The 21,482-nt window shown below is 45.5% G+C and overlaps 1 protein-coding gene and 1 non-coding gene across 32 annotated transcripts in view; one reads left to right on the top strand and one right to left on the bottom strand.

The window, feature by feature from the left end:
* NDUFB2 (NADH:ubiquinone oxidoreductase subunit B2) overlaps positions 1–21,482 on the top strand; it is a 1,166,996-nt gene that overhangs the window by 662,144 nt on the left and 483,370 nt on the right. The window contains exon 1 of one of the 31 annotated variants that reach the window (XM_050782313.1): positions 13,170–13,174. The exons of the other annotated variants lie outside the window; for them this stretch is intronic. The gene's annotated coding sequence lies outside the window, so the exon portion shown is untranslated. Of the gene's footprint in view, positions 1–13,169; positions 13,175–21,482 lie in introns of those variants that run through there. 31 annotated transcript variants of the gene reach the window in all.
* LOC126951756 (U6 spliceosomal RNA) lies at positions 11,875–11,983 on the bottom strand. Its single transcript, XR_007724624.1, has one exon. It is a non-coding gene; the product is annotated as a U6 spliceosomal RNA (small nuclear RNA).

Raw genomic sequence — 21,482 nt, 5'->3', positions numbered from 1 at the left:
GACGCTGGAAAGAGTGGGTGGGGAGGTGCCAGGCTCTTTTTGAACAACCAGCTCTTGTAGGTACTAATAGAGCAAGAACTCACTCACTCCCCCATCCAGAAAGGGTGTTAATCTATTCCTGAGGGATCCGCCCCATAACCCAAATGCCTCCAATCAGGCTCCATCTCCAACACTGGTGGTCAAATTTCAACATGACGTTTGGAGGCGACAGTCATCCAAACCATAGTAATAACTAAGACACCACTGACAAAATTTAAAAAATAATCTGTGCTGGGAGTAGAAAAAAGGCTTCATATATAGGACATTTTGTAATTCTATACACTAGAATTAATTATCAAGCAAAATCTTGATGGGCAAGAACTTCCATTTGATTAGGCACCAATGAGAATCAAACCCTCTGTGTACAAATGTACATACCTGATGCCTGAAAGGATTTCGCACAGGTGAGCTTCTGGCTCTGTACATTTAAAAACTTGCTTCTGCTTCATTGTTCACATACTTTATTTCTAATGACTCATTGCTAACTCTAATTACAAACTCTTGCCCTCCACTTTCATGTCACGGGTGAATCGAATCCCACAGCGGAGGAGGGGTCCTGGCTTACAGAGGTGTGCCAGAGCTGGCTCGTTCTAGCTCATGAAGGTCCATTGTTAGCTTTTCAGGAATTTTTGGAGGCAGTTGTTAAACATAGCCATTATTAATTAAATTTTGTAAAGTTAAAATTAAATAATACTAAAAATGAAGATAACAAATACTCAAAACTCGTCTCTTCCCAATTATTTCACTACATTTTACTGTCACTGTGCTCCTGGGGTTATTTACATTCTACTGGATTCACGTGGTGAAATACTATATACCCCGGTGTGCTGCTCTTCCCAACTTCATATTCAGTGGCCATGGACAGCTTGGAATAGGCCACAGTGGGAGTATTTACACCATGGAAATTAGCAAACACTATAGATCTGGTTGTGAAACATTTACTAGTGTACCATTGCCTTGTAGTCATTCCTGCTCCAGGACAGCTAGCCATAACATAACTATACACAGATTTGATGACAATCTATACAAATACATTCCACAAAACCCAAACAAAATGAAACCCAACTCGAATTTCCTTAGCTGGATGCCCACAGTGCCTATGGTCACTTGTTCAGCGCTAAGAGGAGAATAAATGTGACAGAGAGTAAGTCAGACTGGAAGGAGAGAGCCATTTTAGCTGCCTTTTGAATTTTTTTTTTAATGAGATTATATAACCTCATTGCTAGGACCCCTCCTAGAACAGTGGAAGAAGCCCCAGCAAGTGAGAGGCCCTGAAACCTAAGCTTCATTAGCTTGGTGGTACCTCTGCCTCTGCTCTAGAACTCTCTGGCTGTTTCCACTGCCCCTCAATGACTCCTACCTGGGGTTGAGCCCAAGGGTTGGGGGAAAAGTAGGGTGGGTGGCTGGCTTCTCTATGCTCACTCTGGCAGGCTCCATAAACCAATAAATGTGCAGAGCAAGGACCTTGCATTTTCCCTTCCAGGCTTCTTATCGGAAAAGAATTACACCCTTGGGCTCATCTTTCTTTCTTTTTTTCTTTTTTTAAATAGTCTTGCTCTGTCTCCCAGGCTGGCGTGCAGTGGTGCGATCTCGGCTCACTTCAGCCTCTGCCTCCTGAGTTCAAGCATTTCTCTTGCCTCAGACTCATGAGTAGCTGGGATTACAGGTGTCTGCCACCACACCCAGCTACTCTTGCATTTTTAGTAGAGACAGGGTTTCACCATGTTGGCCAGGCTGGTCTCGAATTCCTGACCTCATGTGACCCACCTGCTTCGGCCTCCCAAAGTGCTGAGATGACAGGCGTGAGTCACTGTGCCTGGCCCGATAAGAACTCTTTTCTGAATATAACCACAATACCATTATCAACTAAAACCTATCAGAAAAAAATTATACCCTTAGACTCATCTTTTTTTCTTTTCTTTTTTTTTTTTTTTTTTTTTTTGAAGTGGAGTCTCACTCTGTCACCCAGGCTGGAGTGCAGTGGTGCGATCTTGGCTCACTGCAGCCTCCACCTCCTGGGTTCAAGCGATTCTCCTGCCTCAGACGCCTAAGTAGCTGGGATTACAGACCTGTGCCACCACGCCCGACTAATTTTTTGTATTTATATTAATAATAGAGATGAGGTTTCGCCATTTTGCCTAGGCTGGTGTCCAACTCCTAACCTCAAGTGATCCACCCACCTCAGCCTTCCAAAGTGCTAGAATTACAGGTGTGAGACACCATGCCTGGCCTCATCTTTCTTTTTCCTATGGGCCCTATCCTTCTCAGAGACATGAAGCCCCAGTCTCTTGTCCTAGCACTAATGGCAAACAAAAACAAAAACAACCCCCAAAACAAACTGCTGGAAAAGAATCCTTGCTGACTTATCAAGAAGAAAATACAGCTGTATTTCAAAAATGATCATTCGGCTACAGAATGATTCTATAGGGGTTTACATAGACCAGGGGTCAGGACTGGAACCCAGGTTTGGAAGCTGCAGGGAGGCAGATTTTAATTTGGCATGAACAAGCTCTCCATCATCTGATGCATTCAAAAGGAACTCAGTTTGTCCAAGCAGAAGCTGGAAAACTAGTCTCAGGATATTCATTCACACAGCAGATAAAGTTTTGAATTAGATGACTTTCAAGTCTCCAGCTAATCCCACGTTCTCTAATATTTTCGCTGTTAGGATGGCAAACACACCACCAGCTTTAACACATCTTTTATTTTAACTGAGTAAAAATAAAGTATCATTCAAAATATACTTCATAACTTAGAGCTATTGCTAAATAATTTTCCTTTAAAATTGTATCTGGAAAAGATCTGATATGACGGAAAGACAAAGCAAAAACAGAAATTCCCCAAGCTCCAAGATTTAAAATTTGAGAAAAATGTTCCAGGTCTCAGTATGAAATGATCCAAAATAGGCAATATAATTTTCACATCTCTTGGAAAAATACTGAGTCATATTGCCCACCCACATCTTACAAAAATAACAGAAATCCAATGATTCAAGCAAGATACACTCTGTCATTGTCTGAAGCAAACATTTGAGTCATTCTGGAAAATTAGGAGCAAACCCTTGTCAGTGACAAAAGTTTTTAATTCCACGTCCCAAGGAAAATTTTGCAATGACAAGTTCTTTCCAGCCCCAGACATGCCTTTTCCCTGCACCCTGGAATACCTTAGGGCTGGATACCGCCCTCTCTCCCGAGAACAACAAACAGCACGTGTGGAGCAGGCTGGGCTGAATGGGTGATGTCATTCATTCACGCAGAGCACAGCCATACATCCAGCGAGCAGTGCTGAGGACTCCATCAACAGTCCTAGGGCGAGTCTAGTGGGCGGGAAAGGCTTCCTAGAGACCCTCACAGCCCACAGGACCAATGGAGGCCCTTCCTCATCCACTCCGAGGACCCTGTCCTGCAGACTTTTCTATTCTCAGACGCAACACTCTAGCCCTCCTGTGGTTTACAACTCCCTCCCTCTCTATCTCATATCCCTTTCCCTTGCTTGTGTTCCTTTTATCTCCTGCTCCCCATGAACTCCTTTTTTTTTTTTTTTTTTTTTGAGACAGGGTCTTGCTCTCTTGCCCAGGCTGAGGACTACAGGCATGCACCACCATGCCCTGCTAATTGAAAAACCAATTTTGGCCAGGTGCAGTGGCTCACGCGTGTAATTCCAACACTTTGGGAGGCGGAGGTGGGCAGTTCACTGGAGGTCAGGAGTTCGAGACCAGCCTGGCCAATATGGTGAAACCCCATCTCTACCAGAAATACAAAAATTAGCCGGGCATGCTGGCAGACACCTGTAATCCCAGCTACTCAGGAGACTGAGGCAAGATAATTGCTTGAACATGGGAGGCAGAAGTTACAGTGAGCCAAGATGGTGCCATTGTACTCCAGCCCAGGTGACAGAGTGAGACTCTGTTTTTTTTTTTTTTTTTAGAGATGGGGGTCTCGCTATGTTGCCCAGGCTGGTCTTGAACTCCTGATCTCAAGTGATCCTCCCGTCTCTGCCTCCCAACATGCTGGGACGACAGGCGTGAACCAACAATTCTGGCCAGACTCCTGTCTGCCTCTTCCTACAAGCTCAGGGTTGCCTGTGCATTGCCCAGTAGAGTGTCCAATGGCAGTAATAGCTGGATGAATGCCCTGGAGAAAATGACAATAAAAACAAAATAAATTCGAAATAAGCTGTCTCTGAGCCTGTTACTCCTAAAGGAACAGACCTAGCCTCCTCATTTCTTCCCGGAGGAATTTTGGTGCTTCCAGTTTTCTTATTCTCCATCACTCTCCAATCCTTCACCACTAGGGACATCACTGAGATGGCTCCCCAGATGGCACCAATGGCCTTGTGGGGCCTTGTGCCTGGCTTCCTTTGACTCCTCTCTGCAGCACTGGATAGTGACAGCAACCATTCATTCTCTTTGAGAATTCTTCACCTGACAAGGCACCCCTGGTTTCCCCTGTAATTCTGCCAGCTAATGTCTGCACAGCCCTTTCACTGCATTGTCTTCCCCTTTGTCACATCTTTCCTGATTCCTTTTTATTTCCACTTTCTCAACACTGCAGACCTCCTCCTCTACCCTCAAAGCCTCTACTTAGTGCTGCTGATGACACCCAAATCCCCCACTTCCCAGCTCCATTCCCACTGCCCCCAGAGCTTTGCCCTCAGCTCGTCAAACTCTTCCTGCCAGCCTCAGAGTCTTCATCTTTGCCCCTAACCGAGGCTGCTCCACTTCCTGAATCCCCTGGCAAGCATCTGTCTTCTTCCAGTCACAGAGCATCAACCTTCCATTTTTTTTTATTTATATGTAGGCCTTGCTGACCTGGGCAACACCCTCATCCCAGTCACATGCAGAAGATGAATTCTTTCTTTAAAATCGCTTTCCCATCCATCCCCTTTCTCCCATCCCTTACACTCCTCTAGCTCTGGCCTTCCCTGCCATTCACCTGGATTCTTGCAGTCCCCACCCCACAGCATTGTTTCCCTGAGTTTGAGCCTTTCCCTCCTCCAACTGAGCTCAAAGAACTCTCCCAAAGCACCTCACAGATCTACTGTGCCCTACCCATGACACTTCAGTGGGACCCCATCCTCCCAGAATAAAATTTACTTCCTTAGCCTAGTATTCAAGCTTCCCCAGCAGAAGCAGCGACAACAACAAAAACAACAAAAAATTATAAATAAATCCGGCCCAAACCTATTTGATCAGCAGCACTGGAGGAAGAATATAGTGCCTAAGAGCTCAGGCTTGAACTCTAGAGCCAGACTGCACTTTCTAGTAGTGTGTTTTTGAGCAAATTATCTAACTTCTCCGGGCCTCAATTTCCTTAGCTGCAAAATGAGGCTGAACAATAACATTGCCAAGGATAGGCAAGCATATGCAGATAAAGCAGTTAGAGCAATGCCTGGAATATTGTAATTGCTCAATAAATGGTGGCTAGCATTATTTTTCAACCTGCTCTCCCACTGCTTCTAGACATGAATCTCTTCACCTCCTAGTCCAATTGACCTGCTGGGGGTTTCTCCCTTTCTGTGCTTTGCCTATGTGAATCTGTCCATAGGAAATGCCCACACTGCTCCTTGTCTCTGTTGATTGAAAGCCCTTAAGGTCAAACTCAAATGCTATCTTCTCCATGAAGCCCTATTTAACTTCTCTTCAGCTGGAAGAGTTAGTGACACTTCTCTCCTGGTGCTTCTCTTCTTATGCTCATTTTTATGGGTAATGTGTCTGTGCTACTGGATTGTTTTTGGCCCTTAAGGACAGAAAATCTTAATTAATTTTTCTATTCTTGCATAATCATTTCATCCCAGACATTATGTTTTTCATCTCTGAAAGTTCAATTTGGGTCATTTTTATAGCTTCCATGTCTACCTTTATCAAGCTCATATTTTTCTCTATGGTCTTGAACACTGGGAGTATAATAGCTGTTTTAATATTCTTGTCTACACATTGCATCATCTGTGTCATTTCTGAGTCTGTTTCTATTGATTGGTTTTTCTCCTCATGATGGGTCATCTTTTCCTGCTTTTTTGCTTACCTGGTAATTTTTGCTTGGATGCTAGACATTGTCAGTTTTACCTTCTTGGGTGCTGGAGTTTTTGTGTTTCTTTAAATATTTTTGCACTTTGCTATGGGATGCAGTTAAATGACTTAGAAAGAGTTTGATCCTTTCAAGGCTGGATTTGAAGCTTTGTTCAAGGGGCTCAGGACAGTTTTATCTCAGCTGGACCTGATTGGATCCCTGCACTGAGATAATACCTTTTTGAGAACTCTACTCAGTGGCCTGTATTTCTACTCTGGCTGGCAAGAGCAGAAACTATTCCCAGCTCTGTGTGGGCTCTGGTGGGTGTTCCTGCTGTCCTTTTTGAGTAATTCTTTTCCCAGTCTCTGGTTGTTTCCTCATAAACAATCACCGATTAATACTCAGATGAAGAACTCATGAGGAGCCCTCTTCAGATCTTCAGTTTTCTTTCTTTCTCTCTGTACGTGTGTGTGCATGACATTGTCTCCTCTCCATTACTCCACCCTGCAAATTCCAGCCACCTTGGCTTTCCCAAACCCTGAAGTCTTCTCCCTCAACTCAAGGACAACAATGGGCTCCATTTGGGTTCCTCCTCCCTGCAATAAGAACCGAAAACTCTCTCCAGGTAGTAATCCCGGGGGATTGCATGCTTCCCCTCATATGTTTCCATTCTTTCAGTTTTCATGGTCCTGCATTGCCTGTTGTACAATGTCTGAAAACAGTTCTTTCATATATTTTGTCTGGTTTTTAAATTGTTTTAGGTGGGAGGGAAAATCTGGTCGCTGCTTCTCAATTATGGCTAGAAGCAGAAGTATATCTCTACATAATACTATGAAGCATGCTTTGTTCATCTAAGTGATCAATAACACTATAAAATAGCATTTTAACTGGGTGTCGTGGTGCACACCTGCAGTCCCAGCTACTTGGGAGCCTGAGGCGGGAGGATCGCCTGAGCCCAGGAGTTTGAGGCTTCAGTGAGCCATGATCACATTACTGCACTCCAGCCTGGGTGACAAGACCCTGTCTCAAAAAATAAAATAAAATAACATTTTTATTTCTAATTTTAAAATTAATCTAGCACAGAAAACTTTTTAACTACAGAGAAATACAAAGAAAAAAAACAGTTCACACATAACCTTCCATCTTTTGCTGTATGATCTTCCTCTCTTTATAAGTACATTGCTCTTCTTATGAATACACATATGAATATATTTATTATTATTATTTACTCAGCAAACACCGTTGAATGAATACCGGTGAATTGGTGCTAAAGAGTCAGGTATCATGCACAGGAACGCTGAGTCCCCTTAACTCTTAGGCAGGAAACAAATGGCTGTTTAGCAGGTAGAGACAGCTGCTTAATAAGGAAACCCCTCGGCGGGAAGTTACTTAAGGAGTTTGGACAACCAAAGTCTAAATACAGAGCCCAAACCTGATTAACTTTTGGCGTGTGGGTTGCCCTGAGTTGGCAGGGCACAAAGCCTCTCTTTCCAGAACAGAATTTACTCTGTGTCCAGGAAAGGCAGGTAGAGAGGGTGTCTGATTGCGTGCTGAGCAAGTCGAGTTTGAATGGCTGATGGAAAGAGGGAAAACAGGTGACAGGGTGTAGGCACCCAGCCTCATTGAGGTCATGCTCCATTTACCCCAGTGGAGAAAGGGCCGTCTTTAAAGTCCCCTGACTTCATGGGTAAAATGCCTTTTGCTCCCTCCTCCTTGTGCCCTGCTCACAGCAGGCAGACCACGAATATCGGTTGGAATCGTGAATGGGATACATGAACAGGATAATAGACGGTCTCTGAGATGCCAAGTCTTTTTCTGGAAAGCTCTGTCTCTCTGTGATGGTTTTACCTTAGCAAAGCATTTTGTCAGCTCTGCCCACACCAAATCTGAGATGTTTGGCACGCATTCCACAGGGATGCAGGGGCCTAATTAATTGGTTCACAGATGCAGAAGTTTTTATTACCCTTTCAGTTTTCAATTATCTGACCTACAACTATTGTTTAGGTGACCAAGCTGGTGTCTTTTGATTCCTGCCATTGACCTCTGACCTCTTGATTGCTTTTGGTGGCACTCTCTGAGTAGCGGGGGAGGGCAGGGGATGGAAAGAAGTTCAAGTGTCTACCAAGCAGAAGTAGAAGAAATATTCTTTTGATGAGAATCCAATAAAAAAGCCCAAAAATATATAAGCAACAAAATACAGAAAAGAGAAAGAAAGAGAGAAGAGAAAGCAGCAGATTCTTCTTTTACATTGAACACAGAGGATGAACACAGCCAAGCAGCCTCAGATCAAACAGCCTCAGCCAAACACAATAGAAAATCTTACAGGCAATAAGATCTGAGTCCTCACTGACAGAGCTAAAGCAAGAACTCCTGTGTTCCCCTCTTATCTCATGGGAGGCAGGTAGGATCCTGGGGTATTTAAGTACACAGGCTCCGTGTTACAGACTACAGTTCTCATCCCAGCTCCACCACCTAATACCAGCATGACCTTGGGCAAGAGCCTCACCTGCAAGGTGGGGCTGAATTTAATAGCATCTACCTCATGAAGTTGTTGTGAAGATTCAATGAGGTAAGGAGTGACAGCGGGACGCAGTGGCTCACATCTGTAATCCCAGCACTTTGGGAGGCCAAGGTTGTCAGATCACTTGAGGTCAGGAGTTCAAGACCAGCCTGGCCAACATGGTGAAACCCCGTCTCTACTAAAAATACAAAAAAACTTAGCCGGGTGTGGTGGTGTGCACCTGTAGTCCCAGCTACTCGGGAGGCTGAGGCAGGAGGATCACTTGAACCTGTGAGGTGGAGGTTGCAGTGAGTGAGGCGAGATTGCAACACTGCAAGACAGAGCAAGACTCCATCTGAAAAAAAAAAAAAAAAAGAAAAGAAAAAAAAGAAAGGAATGAAATATTTAGACTATCTCTGGTACTCAGTAAATCTCGATAATGTTAGTAAATGTTAGCTATTATTATTTTCTTTTCCAGAACTTTTTCTTTGCATATTTGATTTTATTTAAAGAAATTATGCAGGCCAGAGTTTTCAACTGTTACAAAAAGTTGAAGCCATGATGAAGCAGACATTTCTGGGGGGGGGGGAAAGGGAAGTGAGAAACATGGGGAATAAAATATATTAAATGTGAAATACACATGAATGCCCTTTTGAAATTACTTTGATATTTGGAAACACTAAAAGGTATATAACTTACTCCTAGAAGATGTTATATAATGAATGTAAAAACCTGTCTTACCTAAGCATTAACTCTAAATCAATCAGTTGAGTTTACTGTTGACTTACTGTTATACATTTTGAATTCTTGTAAATGGAGCTACAGCTAAGATGTTGAGGGAATCTAAGTTGTCAGTTTTTGCCTATTTATCAGAATCAGGCAAAATCTAAAAGCTGGGGGAAGAAGTCAGTCTTACGGTAAAACAAAGAAAGTCATTATGCTCTTTGTACTCGGTGCCCTCCACTCTGTCAAAAAGATACAGAAAGCCCCAGTTTCCAGAAAAGATGATGAGAATAAAATGAACCCAGATTCACAGAAAACATCTTTTTTTCCACTTGTCTAATCAGTCTTGTTTTGTGTGCTGCCACTGGCATAGATGCCTGCCTTTCTGTTTCATTTTGATCACTTTCAAGAATTTTGGAAGAATGTCATTTTATCCTAATTAAAATTAATCGCCATTATTCCCATGCCATGTAATTTATTTGGTCACTCAATAAATATTTATGAAGTACCTCCAGGGTGCCAGGCCCTGTGGTCAGGGACATAAAGACACGTGGTCTCTGCCCTGGTGGAGTTCACTGGGTGGAGAGAGCCTTGTAGAGAGGCGAGCAAACTGATCCGTGCCCGAGCTTTAGAGAGGAGGGTGCTCAGGGATAGTGCCCTTCCAAAGGGAGAAGAAACTAATTACTGGGAGGGTCAGGAACTTTCAGGGCACATTTGAGCTAACATACATCTTCCAAAGAGACCTTTATTTTTCATATTCTGTAGGACTTAGGGGACTTGGAAGTGGTTAGGAGCCACTGCTTGCAAAAGTCTCACCCGAACATGGTAGGAATAACTTTACAATCTCAAAATTAGCTGATACCATCTGTGTTATTCATTAAGAAACACCTGACATAAATGTTCAGCCTCGCCCACCCATTTCCTCTCTCAGTATATGTTGCATGCCTACTATTTGCCCAACCAAATGGAATTATGCCATTAGAATAACTAAGAATTACCCTGATTACCTTCAGTGAGTTCCCTATATTAGACCTACAAGCCATTCTTATTAAGGACAATGGTTCTTACATCCAGAACTCCTTAGAGAACTTCATGTTTAACCTTAAAGAGGTTCTTTGCTTGTAATTAACTCCCACAGCATCTTAATCGGGATCACTACCAAGATTCAATACAGAGTTTCAGTGTCATTTTTCTTCCAGACGTTCTTTTATTTTTATCTCTTTTTTTGTTGTTGTTTTGTTTTTGTTTTTGAGACAGAGTCTCACTGTGTCACCCAGGCTGGAGTACATTGGCACGATCTCAGCTCAATGCAAACTCCACCTCCTAGGTTCAAGTGATTCTCATACCTCAGCCTCCCAAGTAGCTGGGATTACAGGTGTGCACTACCACACCCGGCTAATTTTCTATATTTTTAGTCGAGATGGGGTTTTCTCACGTTGGCCAGGCTGATGTCGAACTCCTGATCTTAGGTGATCTGCCTGCCTTAGCCTGCCAGAGTGCTGGGATTACAGGCGTGAGCCACCATACGTGGCCTTGCTTTTGTTTCCAAGACAGGGTCTCACTGTGTCACCAGGCTAGAGTGCAGTGGCACAATCACAGCTTACTGCAGCCTCAACCTCCTGGGCTCAAGTGATCATCCTCCAGCCTCCGCCTCCTGAGTAGCTGGGACCACAGGTGTGAGCCACCACACTCAGCTAATTAACTTTTAGTGGAGACAGGGTCTCGCTATATTGCCCAGGATGGTCTTGAACTCCTGAGCTCAAGTAGTCCTGCCACCTCGGCCTTCCAAAGTGCTGGGATTACAGGTATAAGCCATGGCACCTGGCCTCTTTTTATCTCTTCTTGAAGATGGTATCTACCCAGTGACTTTTATGGGAATGACAAAAGGTCACAGCTTAGACATTAGTTAGGACAAGGAAGGATGTGAAGGGGCATGAGTTGGTGTGGAAATACCAAGTATGGGTGGAAGGGGGATGAGCAGATAGGCGGGGTCAAAGCTGCAGGCCCTCTGAGTGGACTCCCTGGGTTCCAGGAGCAGGGAGCCAGTGCAGAGAGGGTGGGAAAAGAAGTCAGACTCCTTTACTGCCAGATTTGCTTCTTTCTCCATGTGAACACTCCACGGACTTCCAGAAGCATTGATCCTCTGCACTAGTGTCCCCAGATTTAGGGACAAATAGATTTCTTGAGTTCCCAGAGGAAACAGATTCTGAGATGAGACTGGATACAGAGCATGGCCCCAGGATCTGTCACTGATGGGGAGTGAAGGGAAAAGGTGGAGCAGAGGGAGGAGCCTCAGTCGATCCCAGGATCCCACAGGGAGCTCTGGAGCTGGGATGGCCCTTCAGAGCTGCCCTGAATTGGAGCTAGCGGACCACACCTGGGCATTGACCAGTCCTTAACATGGGCTGTCCTGCAGGAAAGGGGTGACCTTGAGCAAGGAGGGCAATTCCTGGAAAGGGACTCAACTAAGAGCAGCCATCAGCCACCCATGTCTCCAGCAACTGGGGGAATGAGCACCCACAGAACCCAGTACTGAGGATAGGTCATTTACATAACAAAGGAGCAGTGGTTGCCTGTTCGCATTTTGTTTCACATTAGTTTAATTTTTTAATGGAATGCTTCATGAATTTGCATGTCATTCTTGCACAGTGGCCATGCTCATCTTCTCTGTATCATTCCAATTTTTTAGTATATGTGCTGTCAAAGCAAGCACTTGTTTCACATTAGATGATAAAGGCATTGAGGGAAAGACTTGCTCTTCCACTCTATGTATCCCCCACAATGCACTTGCTCATGATAAAATCAGGGCCTCCCCAGACAGGATTACCAGTTGCACCTGTAAAGCCCATATCTAACATCCTACCTGGCACAGGGATGCCAGCATAATAAATGGGGCTGCAGAGGAGCATCATCCTGGCTTGGGATTCCTCGTCTTTCTAGATTGCTGAAAATTCAGGATCTGAGGGCCACGGAGCACTCAGAATCACCACCAACTGTTGACCCAGAACCTTTAGAACAGTGGGTCTCAGAGAGTGTCTCCCTAGCTCGAGACATTAGGCTTCAGCAAAGCGGCACAAGTGCAGGCGAAGGCAGCCTGGAGCCATGGTTCTGCACGGGCCCTTGCCTGGCCAAGGCAAGGGACAGGACAAGAGTAGGAAGGAAGGAGTATCAGAGGTCAGTGTATCCATCCAAGGGCTCGACCTGGCCAGGGGACAAGGCAGAGGAGCCAGGCAGGCCCTGCTGCTCAGCACAGCCGTGATGCCACCTGAGATGAGGTGTGACAAAGGTGCCTGTCAGTGTCCCTCCTCCTGTTCTATACTAAGGGTCTCTGTGCCAGTTGTCAGTTCCTTATTGTAGTTGAAGGGAGGTGCGCTCCCTTTCACTCTGGGTGCTACTTTGTTGGCTGAGAAAAAACAAGCTGCGGCCCAAGCCGCCCCCCTATGTGAGAAAGAGAAGTGAAACAGGCTGTGGGCTGGGCAACAGGAGGCTGACTGCGAGCGACCTGCAGATGTCAAGCCTTTGCTGGCTTGCTCTGGCAGCACAACAGCATACGAAGAAAACCAAAGTGGCTCTCTCATTAGCCAGCTCCCGGAAGAGGAATGGTTCCATTCCTACAACCACTCAAGCAGCAGGGATTTACTGAAACCGATCCACACTCAGGTCCCAGAGGATACAGTCCCTGCCTGAAAGGCACTAGAGCCTAGTTAGGGAGAGTAGAGTATCTCACCTGAAAAAAACAGCAAATGGACATGACCTGCATAATCAGGGACTAAATTATGTGAGCCAGTCTCAAGGCGCAGTCCGTCAGGGAAGAACTCACCATGAAGACTACCGGAGATCACAAAGAGGAGGCCAGAAGTGAGGAAGGGCTCCAGAGGCCAGGAGAGGGCATGGGGTAGGGGGGCATGAAACTGCAGGAACAGAAGCCTGGAGGCAGAGACGACAGTGAAGAAACGGCCCTGCTACAGCCCTGCACCCGAGCCAGGCGCATGGGTGGAGGCTGCCTCGAGAAGTCCCCTCAGCACAGTTGCCACATAAAAGAAAAGATGCTCAGTTAAATTTGAATTTCAGCTAATCCGTAAATAATATTTACCACAGGTATGCCCCACACAATGTAAGACTTTTTTCTAAAATATCTGGTTGAGCATGGTGGCTCATGCGTGAAATTCCAACGCTTTGGGAACACCGAGGCAGGAGGATCAGTTGAGTCCAGGGGTTTGAGACCAGCCTAGGTAACATGGCGAGACCCTAATTCTACAAAAAAATACAAAAATTAGGTGGGCATGCTGGCACACACTGGTAGTCCCAGCTACTCAGGACACTGAGGTGGGAGAATCGCTTGAGCCCAGGAGATTGAGGCTGCAGTGAGCCGTGATTGCACCGTCACACTCCACCCCAGGCAACAGAGTGAGACTCTGTCTAAAAAAGAAATAAAATAGGCTAGGCACAGTGGCTCACACCTGTAATCCCAGCACTTTGGGAGGCCGAGGTGGGCAGATCACCCGAGACCAGGAGTACAAGACCAGCCTGGCCAACACGGCAAAACCCTGTTTCTATTAAAAATATAAAAATTAGGCCGGGCGCCGTGGCTCAAGCCTGTAATCCCAGCACTTTGGGAGGCCGAGGCGGGTGGATCACGAGGTCAGGAGATCGAGACCATCCTGGCTAACATGGTGAAACCCGTCTCTACTAAAAATACAAAAAACTAGCCGGGCGTGGTGGCGGGCGCCTGTAGTCCCAGCTACTCGGAGGCTGAGGCGGGAGAATGGCGTGAACCCGGGAGGTAGAGCTTGCAGTGAGCCGAGATCGCGCCACTGCACTCCAGCCTGGGCGACAGAGCGAGACTCCGTCTCAAAATAAATAAATAAATAAATAAATAAATAAATAAAAATTAGCTAGACATGGTAGCACATGTCTGTGATCCCAGCTACTAGGGAGGCTGAGGCAGGAGAATTGCTTGAACCCAGCGGGCAGAGGTTGCAGTGAGCCAAGATCGCACCACTGCACTCCAGCCTGGGCGACAGAGCAAGACTCCATCTCAAAAAAAAATAAATAAACAAATAAATTCAAATATTATCCACTGTTTAACTGACATTCAGATTTACCTGGGCATCCTATATTTGATTTGCTAAATCGAGCAACCCTCCTCCTGAAGTTATATTTTACAGTCGCTCACTTGATACTCAGTACTTCCCTATGAGGTAGCTCTCTTATCACCATCATCCCCATTTCACAGGTGAGAAAACTGAATCACAGACTTGTCCACAGTCACACAAGTAGCGCATCTGTTTCCACAGTCTGTGCTCCTAACCCTCCAAGCGACTACTAGAGTTTGGGATCCATCAGTCCTCGATCCAGAGTGTGGCTCTGCCACTTCTTAGGTGTATGACCTTTGGCAAGTCACTTACCCTCACTGAGCCTCAGTTTCCCCTTCTGGGAATAATAACAATTCCTGACTTACAGAGTTTTGTGTGAGGTAACTGAACAAATGGGAAGTGATTCACACATGGTACTTTGATGATGATGATGATGATGATGATGATGATGATGATGATGATGATGGGAAGCCGTGGAGCATGTAGAGTCATTGATGAGACTAGAGAAAATGACACGCCTGTGCAGCCTCCGTGGCCATTCCCTTGCCTTCACATGCCTGCCTCTACCCTAGTCCTCTCCCTGCTCCCTAAACATAGACACAGGGCTGGCCCCAGGCCCCGTGTGTAACAGGCTTTCTGCCTAAAGCCACCAGGAGCCTCAGAGCCCAGAGCTCCTGTTGCTGGTGGCTGGAGTTTACTGCCTGGACTTCTAGCCCAGGTTCCCGACTATGAGCAGACCAGGACTTTCTACTTGTCCGACAGCCCCTCCAATCACTGCCCAGGTGTGCCTACATCCTAGTTCTTGCTGCCACCAGGAAAAAATCCAATCCATGGAGGACTGTGCCCCCATCTACAACTACGGACGACAAACGGTTTCCCCTTCCTGTTATATAACTCGGCCTGCCATGTGCCTGCTCTGAACTACTTCAATCTAAGTATCTGATGAGTAAGATCAAGACAGAAAATATCTGTTGATTAGGTTTTGTTTCTGTCACTTCTTGCCTTCTCAGGACAAGTCAGGTCTAGAGGTTAATTTCCGGTCCCTCGACTTCCCACCCTGAAGCCTCCGCCCTGCTCCAAGTCAGTTTAGCAATGGGACACACCCAACACACTGCCCCGCCTTCTCACACCTGGGCTAGGGTGTCCAAGGTGCTGGGGAATCTAGCCCTTAGCAAAGATTACCTTCTCCCTAGTACCAGGATTATTTCAATGTTTTTTCCTTATGTTTTGTTTTGTTCTACCATCAATGTTCCACTCAGGTATTAATCCTAGCAAGTAAACTAAAAAGGCTGGGCACAATCTGTAATCTCAGGCTTACACCTGTAATCCCAGCACTTTGGAAGGCCAAGGCAGGTGGATCTCTTGAGCCCAGGAGTTTGAGACCAGCCTGGGCAACATGGCAAAACCCCATCTCTGCAAAAAATTAGCTGGACATGGTGGCATGTGCTTGTGGTTCAGCTACTGAGAGGCTGAGGCAGGAGAATTACCTGAGTCCAGGAGGTCAAGGCTGCAGTAAGCCATGATGGTACCACTGCACTCCAGCCTGGGTGACAGAGTGAGATACTGTCTTAAAAATAAATAGGCCGGGTGCAGTGGCTTGCACCTGTAATCCCAACACTTTGGGAGGCCAAGGCGGGCGGATCACGAGGTCAGGAGTTCAAGACCAGCCTAGCCAACATGGTGAAACCCCATCTCTACTAAAAATACAAAAATTAGCTGGGCATGTTGGTGGGTGCCTGTAATCCCAGCTACTCGGGAGGCTGAGGCAGGAGAACAGTTTGAATCTGGGAGGTGGAGGTTGCAGTGAGCCGAGATTGTGCCACTGCACTCCAGCCTGGGCAACACGGCAAGACTCCGTCTCAGAAATAAATAAATAAACTTTAAAAATGTATGGTCAGTTTTCTTATTGGAACTATGTCTACCTCCTTGGGTGGAAAGAGCTCATTCTTCCATGATCAAGCCCTGACCTTCAAGTAACCCCCTGAGATTCCTGACTTAGTTTGATCTGACTCTTCTTTTCTTCCAGGCAGTGCTTTAGGCAGCATGAAGACTGCAGAGAAAGAGAGACCAGATTTCTGCTCTCAAGGCATTGAATAATAGTCTTGACCCAGATTCTAACTATGTGGTCACTCCTAGTCTCTTTTTAACTCACTTTCTTATCTTGATTCTTAGAACCAACAACACCTGGCTCTGGAACTCTCACAAGCTGTGGTTCTATGGTCTCCTGACTTCCAACTCTCCGTTCCTGTCCTTCTCACCTATGTGAGTTTCCAGCCTTCAGACACTCCCTGCGCTAATGCTGAGTCCTGCCCCAAGACCCTCAGCTGCCCACCCTGCAACACTGACAATGCACAGAGTCCAACCATCTGGCCCTCATAAAATGTCCCAGGCTCCATGCCAAGTTGTGCTACAGATTGCTTGGCCATCAGTTCCCTAGGAAACTGTAGGCTGGACTGGCTGCCAAGTCAATGAAGGGTTTCAGCCATGTGGTTGGCCACCTGGGCAGAAGCCTTGCTGATTGCCTTCTTATCTGGTAGTTCCCCTTCCTGAGCCTTGATGCCCAACCCTATCTGAGTCACCTGGGCTTTGGAAACCTGTTCCTTTGGAGTTCCAGTCCTTCTAGGTCACAAGCACCTTGAATATCTGATGAGGGCCTGCCTTCATTCTTTTGATCTCTTTGCTGGTGTTCCTCCTGGATGTCCTTGGCCTATGACAGCTGGCCTCCAAACACTGGTGAACCTGTCTCCAGAACCCAAGTCTGAGTCAGCAGAGTCTTGGTAACTTTCCCTAGTTCAACAAAAACCCACAGCTATACCACAGTCCTGCCTGCACTCACACCCTCCACCCACCTGCCCACTTACTCATTCAACAAATGTTTGTGGAGTATGTGTTTTGGAGCCAGATGATGTGAAAGTTGACGTTTCCCAACAAGGAATGGACAAGACATGGTTCCTGGCCTAGAGGAGCTCACAGCCAAAGTGGAGGCATCAGAATAAACATAATCCATTTCAAAATGTGAAAAGGGTCACAGCAGGGTTGGAACAAGTACCAGGGGAACACCTGGGAAAGGCATCTAACTCACACCCATGGGACAGGGAATGTCTGCATGAAGAGTGATATGAAATCTAAGCTGAATCCAAAAACAGCAGCAAGAGCTGGTAAATGGTTGGGGGTGCTCCAAATTTAATGCATGAAAACTCAAGGAGAAAAGGCAACTAAAAATAGGAAATTGCAAACGTCAACATAATTGGGGCAGTGGGAGAAGTGAGCAGGGCTTCACCTGAAAGAAGGAGTTGGTTGGCATCTGAGGAGAGTGGGAGGCCACTGGGGTTCTCAGCAGCACCCACTCCACCTATTCTTCTCTTCACAATGGGATCTACGCTTCAGGAAACTCACTTTGCTATCATGATAGAGAATGAATGAGAGGGAAGGCAAGATCCTGAGTAGGAAGAACAGAGAAGACTATGACAGGATACCAAGACTGAGATGACAACGGCCCGAACCACAGGAGTAATACAAAATACTGGGAGCCTAAGACCAATGGGACTTGGTCATTGATTGTGCATGCCCTGCAAGGGGAAGGGAGGAGACTGTAGCGATGCCGGGAGTCTAGGCTGACAGATGACCTGGAGTGAGACAGTGCTGTGAACTGTCACCAGGGAATAGGGGAGGAGGGGCAGGTTTGTGGCATGGGGGATGGGAGACAAGGTTCAGACAGGAAGGACAGTGTTGAGTTTGAGGTGGTTACAGGACATCCTGTGAGGGGGCTGTGTGTCTCCAAAGTGATCTTGGCCAGTGAGAAAGTCTGAGAGATATCAGCAAACCCATGAACTCTGTAGAAAGAGAAGAGCAGAAGGCGGTCTGGAAACATCAGCTAAGAGACAGATAGAAATTGACATAATCTCAAAGTGTCTCCCATACATGACACTTCCTAGTTACATAGAAAGAAGTAACTTTACAGTGGAGAAGCCTGGTAGACACCACCTTCCCTGAGTGATCAAAGTTATCAGGAGTAATGAGACAGGTAGACACCGTATGCCTCCTGATAGGCTGCACCGAGAAGGACACAACATCACTTCTGTAGTATTCCTGCCAAAAATGTATACTCTAAATGATTATATATGTCTAATCATGAGGGAACATCAGGCAAAACCATACTGAAGGACATATATACAAAATAACTGGCCTGTGCTCTTCAAAAATACCAAGGTCATAAAAAAGAAAGACTGAAGAACTGTTCTGGATCATAGGAGACTAAAAAACAAACATGACAGCTAAATAATTCAATGTATGATCCTAGATTCGATTCTGGACCAGAAAAAAAAAAAAAAAAAAAAAAAAAGAGGTTTTTTGCTACAATTCCTTTGTGACAATTAGCAAAATTTGAAATAAAGTTTATACATTAGACAATAGTACTGTATCTCTGTTATGTTTCTAATTTTGATCACTGCACTATGTAAGAGAATGCCTTTCTTTTTTTTCCTTTTTTTTTTTTTTGAGACATAACTTCGATCTTGTTGCCCAGATTGGAGTGCAGTGATGTGATCTTGGCTCACTGCAACCTCTGCCTCCAGAGTTCGACTATCTTGCCACAGCCTCCAGAGTAGCTGGGATTACAGGAATGCACCATCACACCCAGCTAAATTTTTTATTTTTTATTTTTTAGTAGAGATGGGGTTTCACCATGTTGGCCAGGCTGATCTTGAACTCCTGACCTCAGGTGATCCACCCACTGCAGCCTCCCAAAGTGCTGGGATTAGAGGCAAGAGCCACTGTGCCCGGCCAATAAAATGCCTTTTTAAGGTAATACTAATGGAACTATTTAGGGGGAAAGGAGAATTATGTCTGCAACTTATTCTCTATGATTCAGAAAAAAAGGTAATATGAACAGATAGATGACAGGTAGAGAGTAATAAGGCGGGCCAAGCACATTGTCTCACACCTGCTAATCCCAGCATTTTGGGAAGCCAAGAGAGGGTCGCTTGAGCCTAGGAGTTTGAGACCAGCCTGGGTAACACAGGGAAACCCCAACTCAACAAAAAATAAAAAATTTTTTAAAAATTAGCTGGGCATGGTGGCACATGCCTGTAGTCCCAGCTATTTGGGAAGGTGAGGTTCGAGGATCACTTGGGCCTAAGAGGTCAAGGCTACAGTGAGCTGTGATCACACCACTGTACTTCAGCCTGGGCAACAGAGCAAGAACCTATGTTAAAAATAAAAAATAAAATAATAAAGCAAATGTGATAAATTGCTAACATCTGGGGAATCTGAGTACAGGTAGGCCGGCATTCTTCATAGCATTCTTTCTTACTTTTCTCTTTTTTTTTTTTTTTGAGATGGACTCTTGCTCTGTTGCCCAGGCTGGAGTGCAATGCTGTGATCTCTGCTTACTGCAGCCTCTACCTTCCAGGTTCAAGCGATTCTCCTGTCTCAGCCTCCTGAGTGGCTGGGATTACAGGCCCCTGCCACCACACCTGGCTAATTTTTTTTGCATTTTTAGTGGAGATGGGGTTTCATCATGTTGGACAGGCTGGTTTCAAACTCCTGACTTCAAGTGATCCACCTGCCTTGGCCAAAGTGCTGGGATTGCAGGTGTGAGCCACCATGTCTGGCATCTTTCTTACTTTTCTATAAGTGTGAAATTATTTTGAGGTATTAAATACTAAATATTTATTACATAGAGTTGAAAACCGACTTATTGTTCCTCTAAGAATTTCAACTCCTATCCCTACTCTTTCCTTCCCCTCCACTTTGCAGTGCCACTATACCTTCAAACAACATTCTCTCCTTTTCTAATTATTATTGTGATAAAAAGACATAAATTTACCATTTTTAAGTATACAGTTCAGTAGTGTTCAGTTAATTTACATTGTTGTGTGACAGATCCCTTGCAAGTCTGCAGTTATTTAAATAAAAGTTTTTTTAAGAAAGAAAGAAAATGGCAGCAGAAGAGGAACCCTAGGAGGAGACAGAAAGAAGAGTCACAGAGGTAGAAGAAAAAAAACAGAAGACTGCGATGTGGCAATAGCCAAGGCAGGAGAGAATGTCAATAGGGGCCTGTGGCCCGAAGGGTCATCGCAGCAGACACGTCACATAAATGTCAGGAAGAGTCAAAAGGGACAAAGCATAATCCCCCAAGTTTGCTCTAGAAAAGATCTTCTCCTTTCCACAGGTGCTCCTGGTAGGAAGGTGATATGGCTTGGCTGTGTCCCCACCCAAATCTCATCTTGAATTGTAGCTCCCATAATTCCCACGTGTTGTGGGAGGGACCTGGTGGGAGGTCATTGAATCATGGGGGCAGGTTCTTCCTGTGCTATTCTTGTGATAGTGAATAAGTCTCATGAGCTCTGATGGTTTTATAAAGGGCAGTTCCCATACATATACTCACTTGCCTGCTGCCATGTAAGACATGCCTTTGCTCCTCCTTCACTTTCCACCATGATTGTGACGCCTCCCAGCCATGTAGAACTGTTAGTCCATTAAACTTTTTCTTTATAAATTACCCAGTCTCTGGTATTTCTTCATAACAGTATGAAAATGGAATAATACCAAAGGGAAGCCTAGAATATTCTTTGAAACTATTAACTCCATGTGTGGCTGAGGTAGATACCACAGGGTGGGCTGTGCTTTGGTTGGGAAGGTGTTTTGTGGGCCCACTGGGTATGTACAGGCGAGGCTCTCCAATACCCACCTTCGCCTTCCCATGAAAGGTAAAGGTGAGTCAAAGGGTCCAGCATAGACAGAAAGAGTTACCTTCATGCATGGGCCCCTGGTGACCTCAGAGATAGGATTCTGGGGTGGGCCTTGGGATTAAAAGAAGCTAAGATAATTTTAGGAAATTTCATGTAGGAAGCAAAGGAGCTTGAGCAGGAGATGGTGGCCAGGAAGAGGAGCTGCTGGTATGACGCTCCCTGGGGCTAGGTGGCCATGGCCTCAGAAGCATGCGGGTGGTGTCTTGTTTCCTTTGCTTTCTTTTCCATAATTCTTCGGAATTTTCCAGAGACTTTAATAACAGACTGTCTCACCCAGTGGCATGGGGTAGGTGAGTGGTGTCCCTGGGTGTGAAGACAAGGGGGCATGTTTACATCTGAGGCTGATGTAAATTAGAGAGCTTGG

The sequence above is a fragment of the Macaca thibetana genome, chromosome 3 (genome assembly GCF_024542745.1).
Source record: "Macaca thibetana thibetana isolate TM-01 chromosome 3, ASM2454274v1, whole genome shotgun sequence".
Lineage (NCBI taxonomy): Eukaryota > Metazoa > Chordata > Mammalia > Primates > Cercopithecidae > Macaca > Macaca thibetana.
Note: the sequence above shows the minus strand (reverse complement) of the source record. Positions and strands in the feature narration are given on the sequence as shown.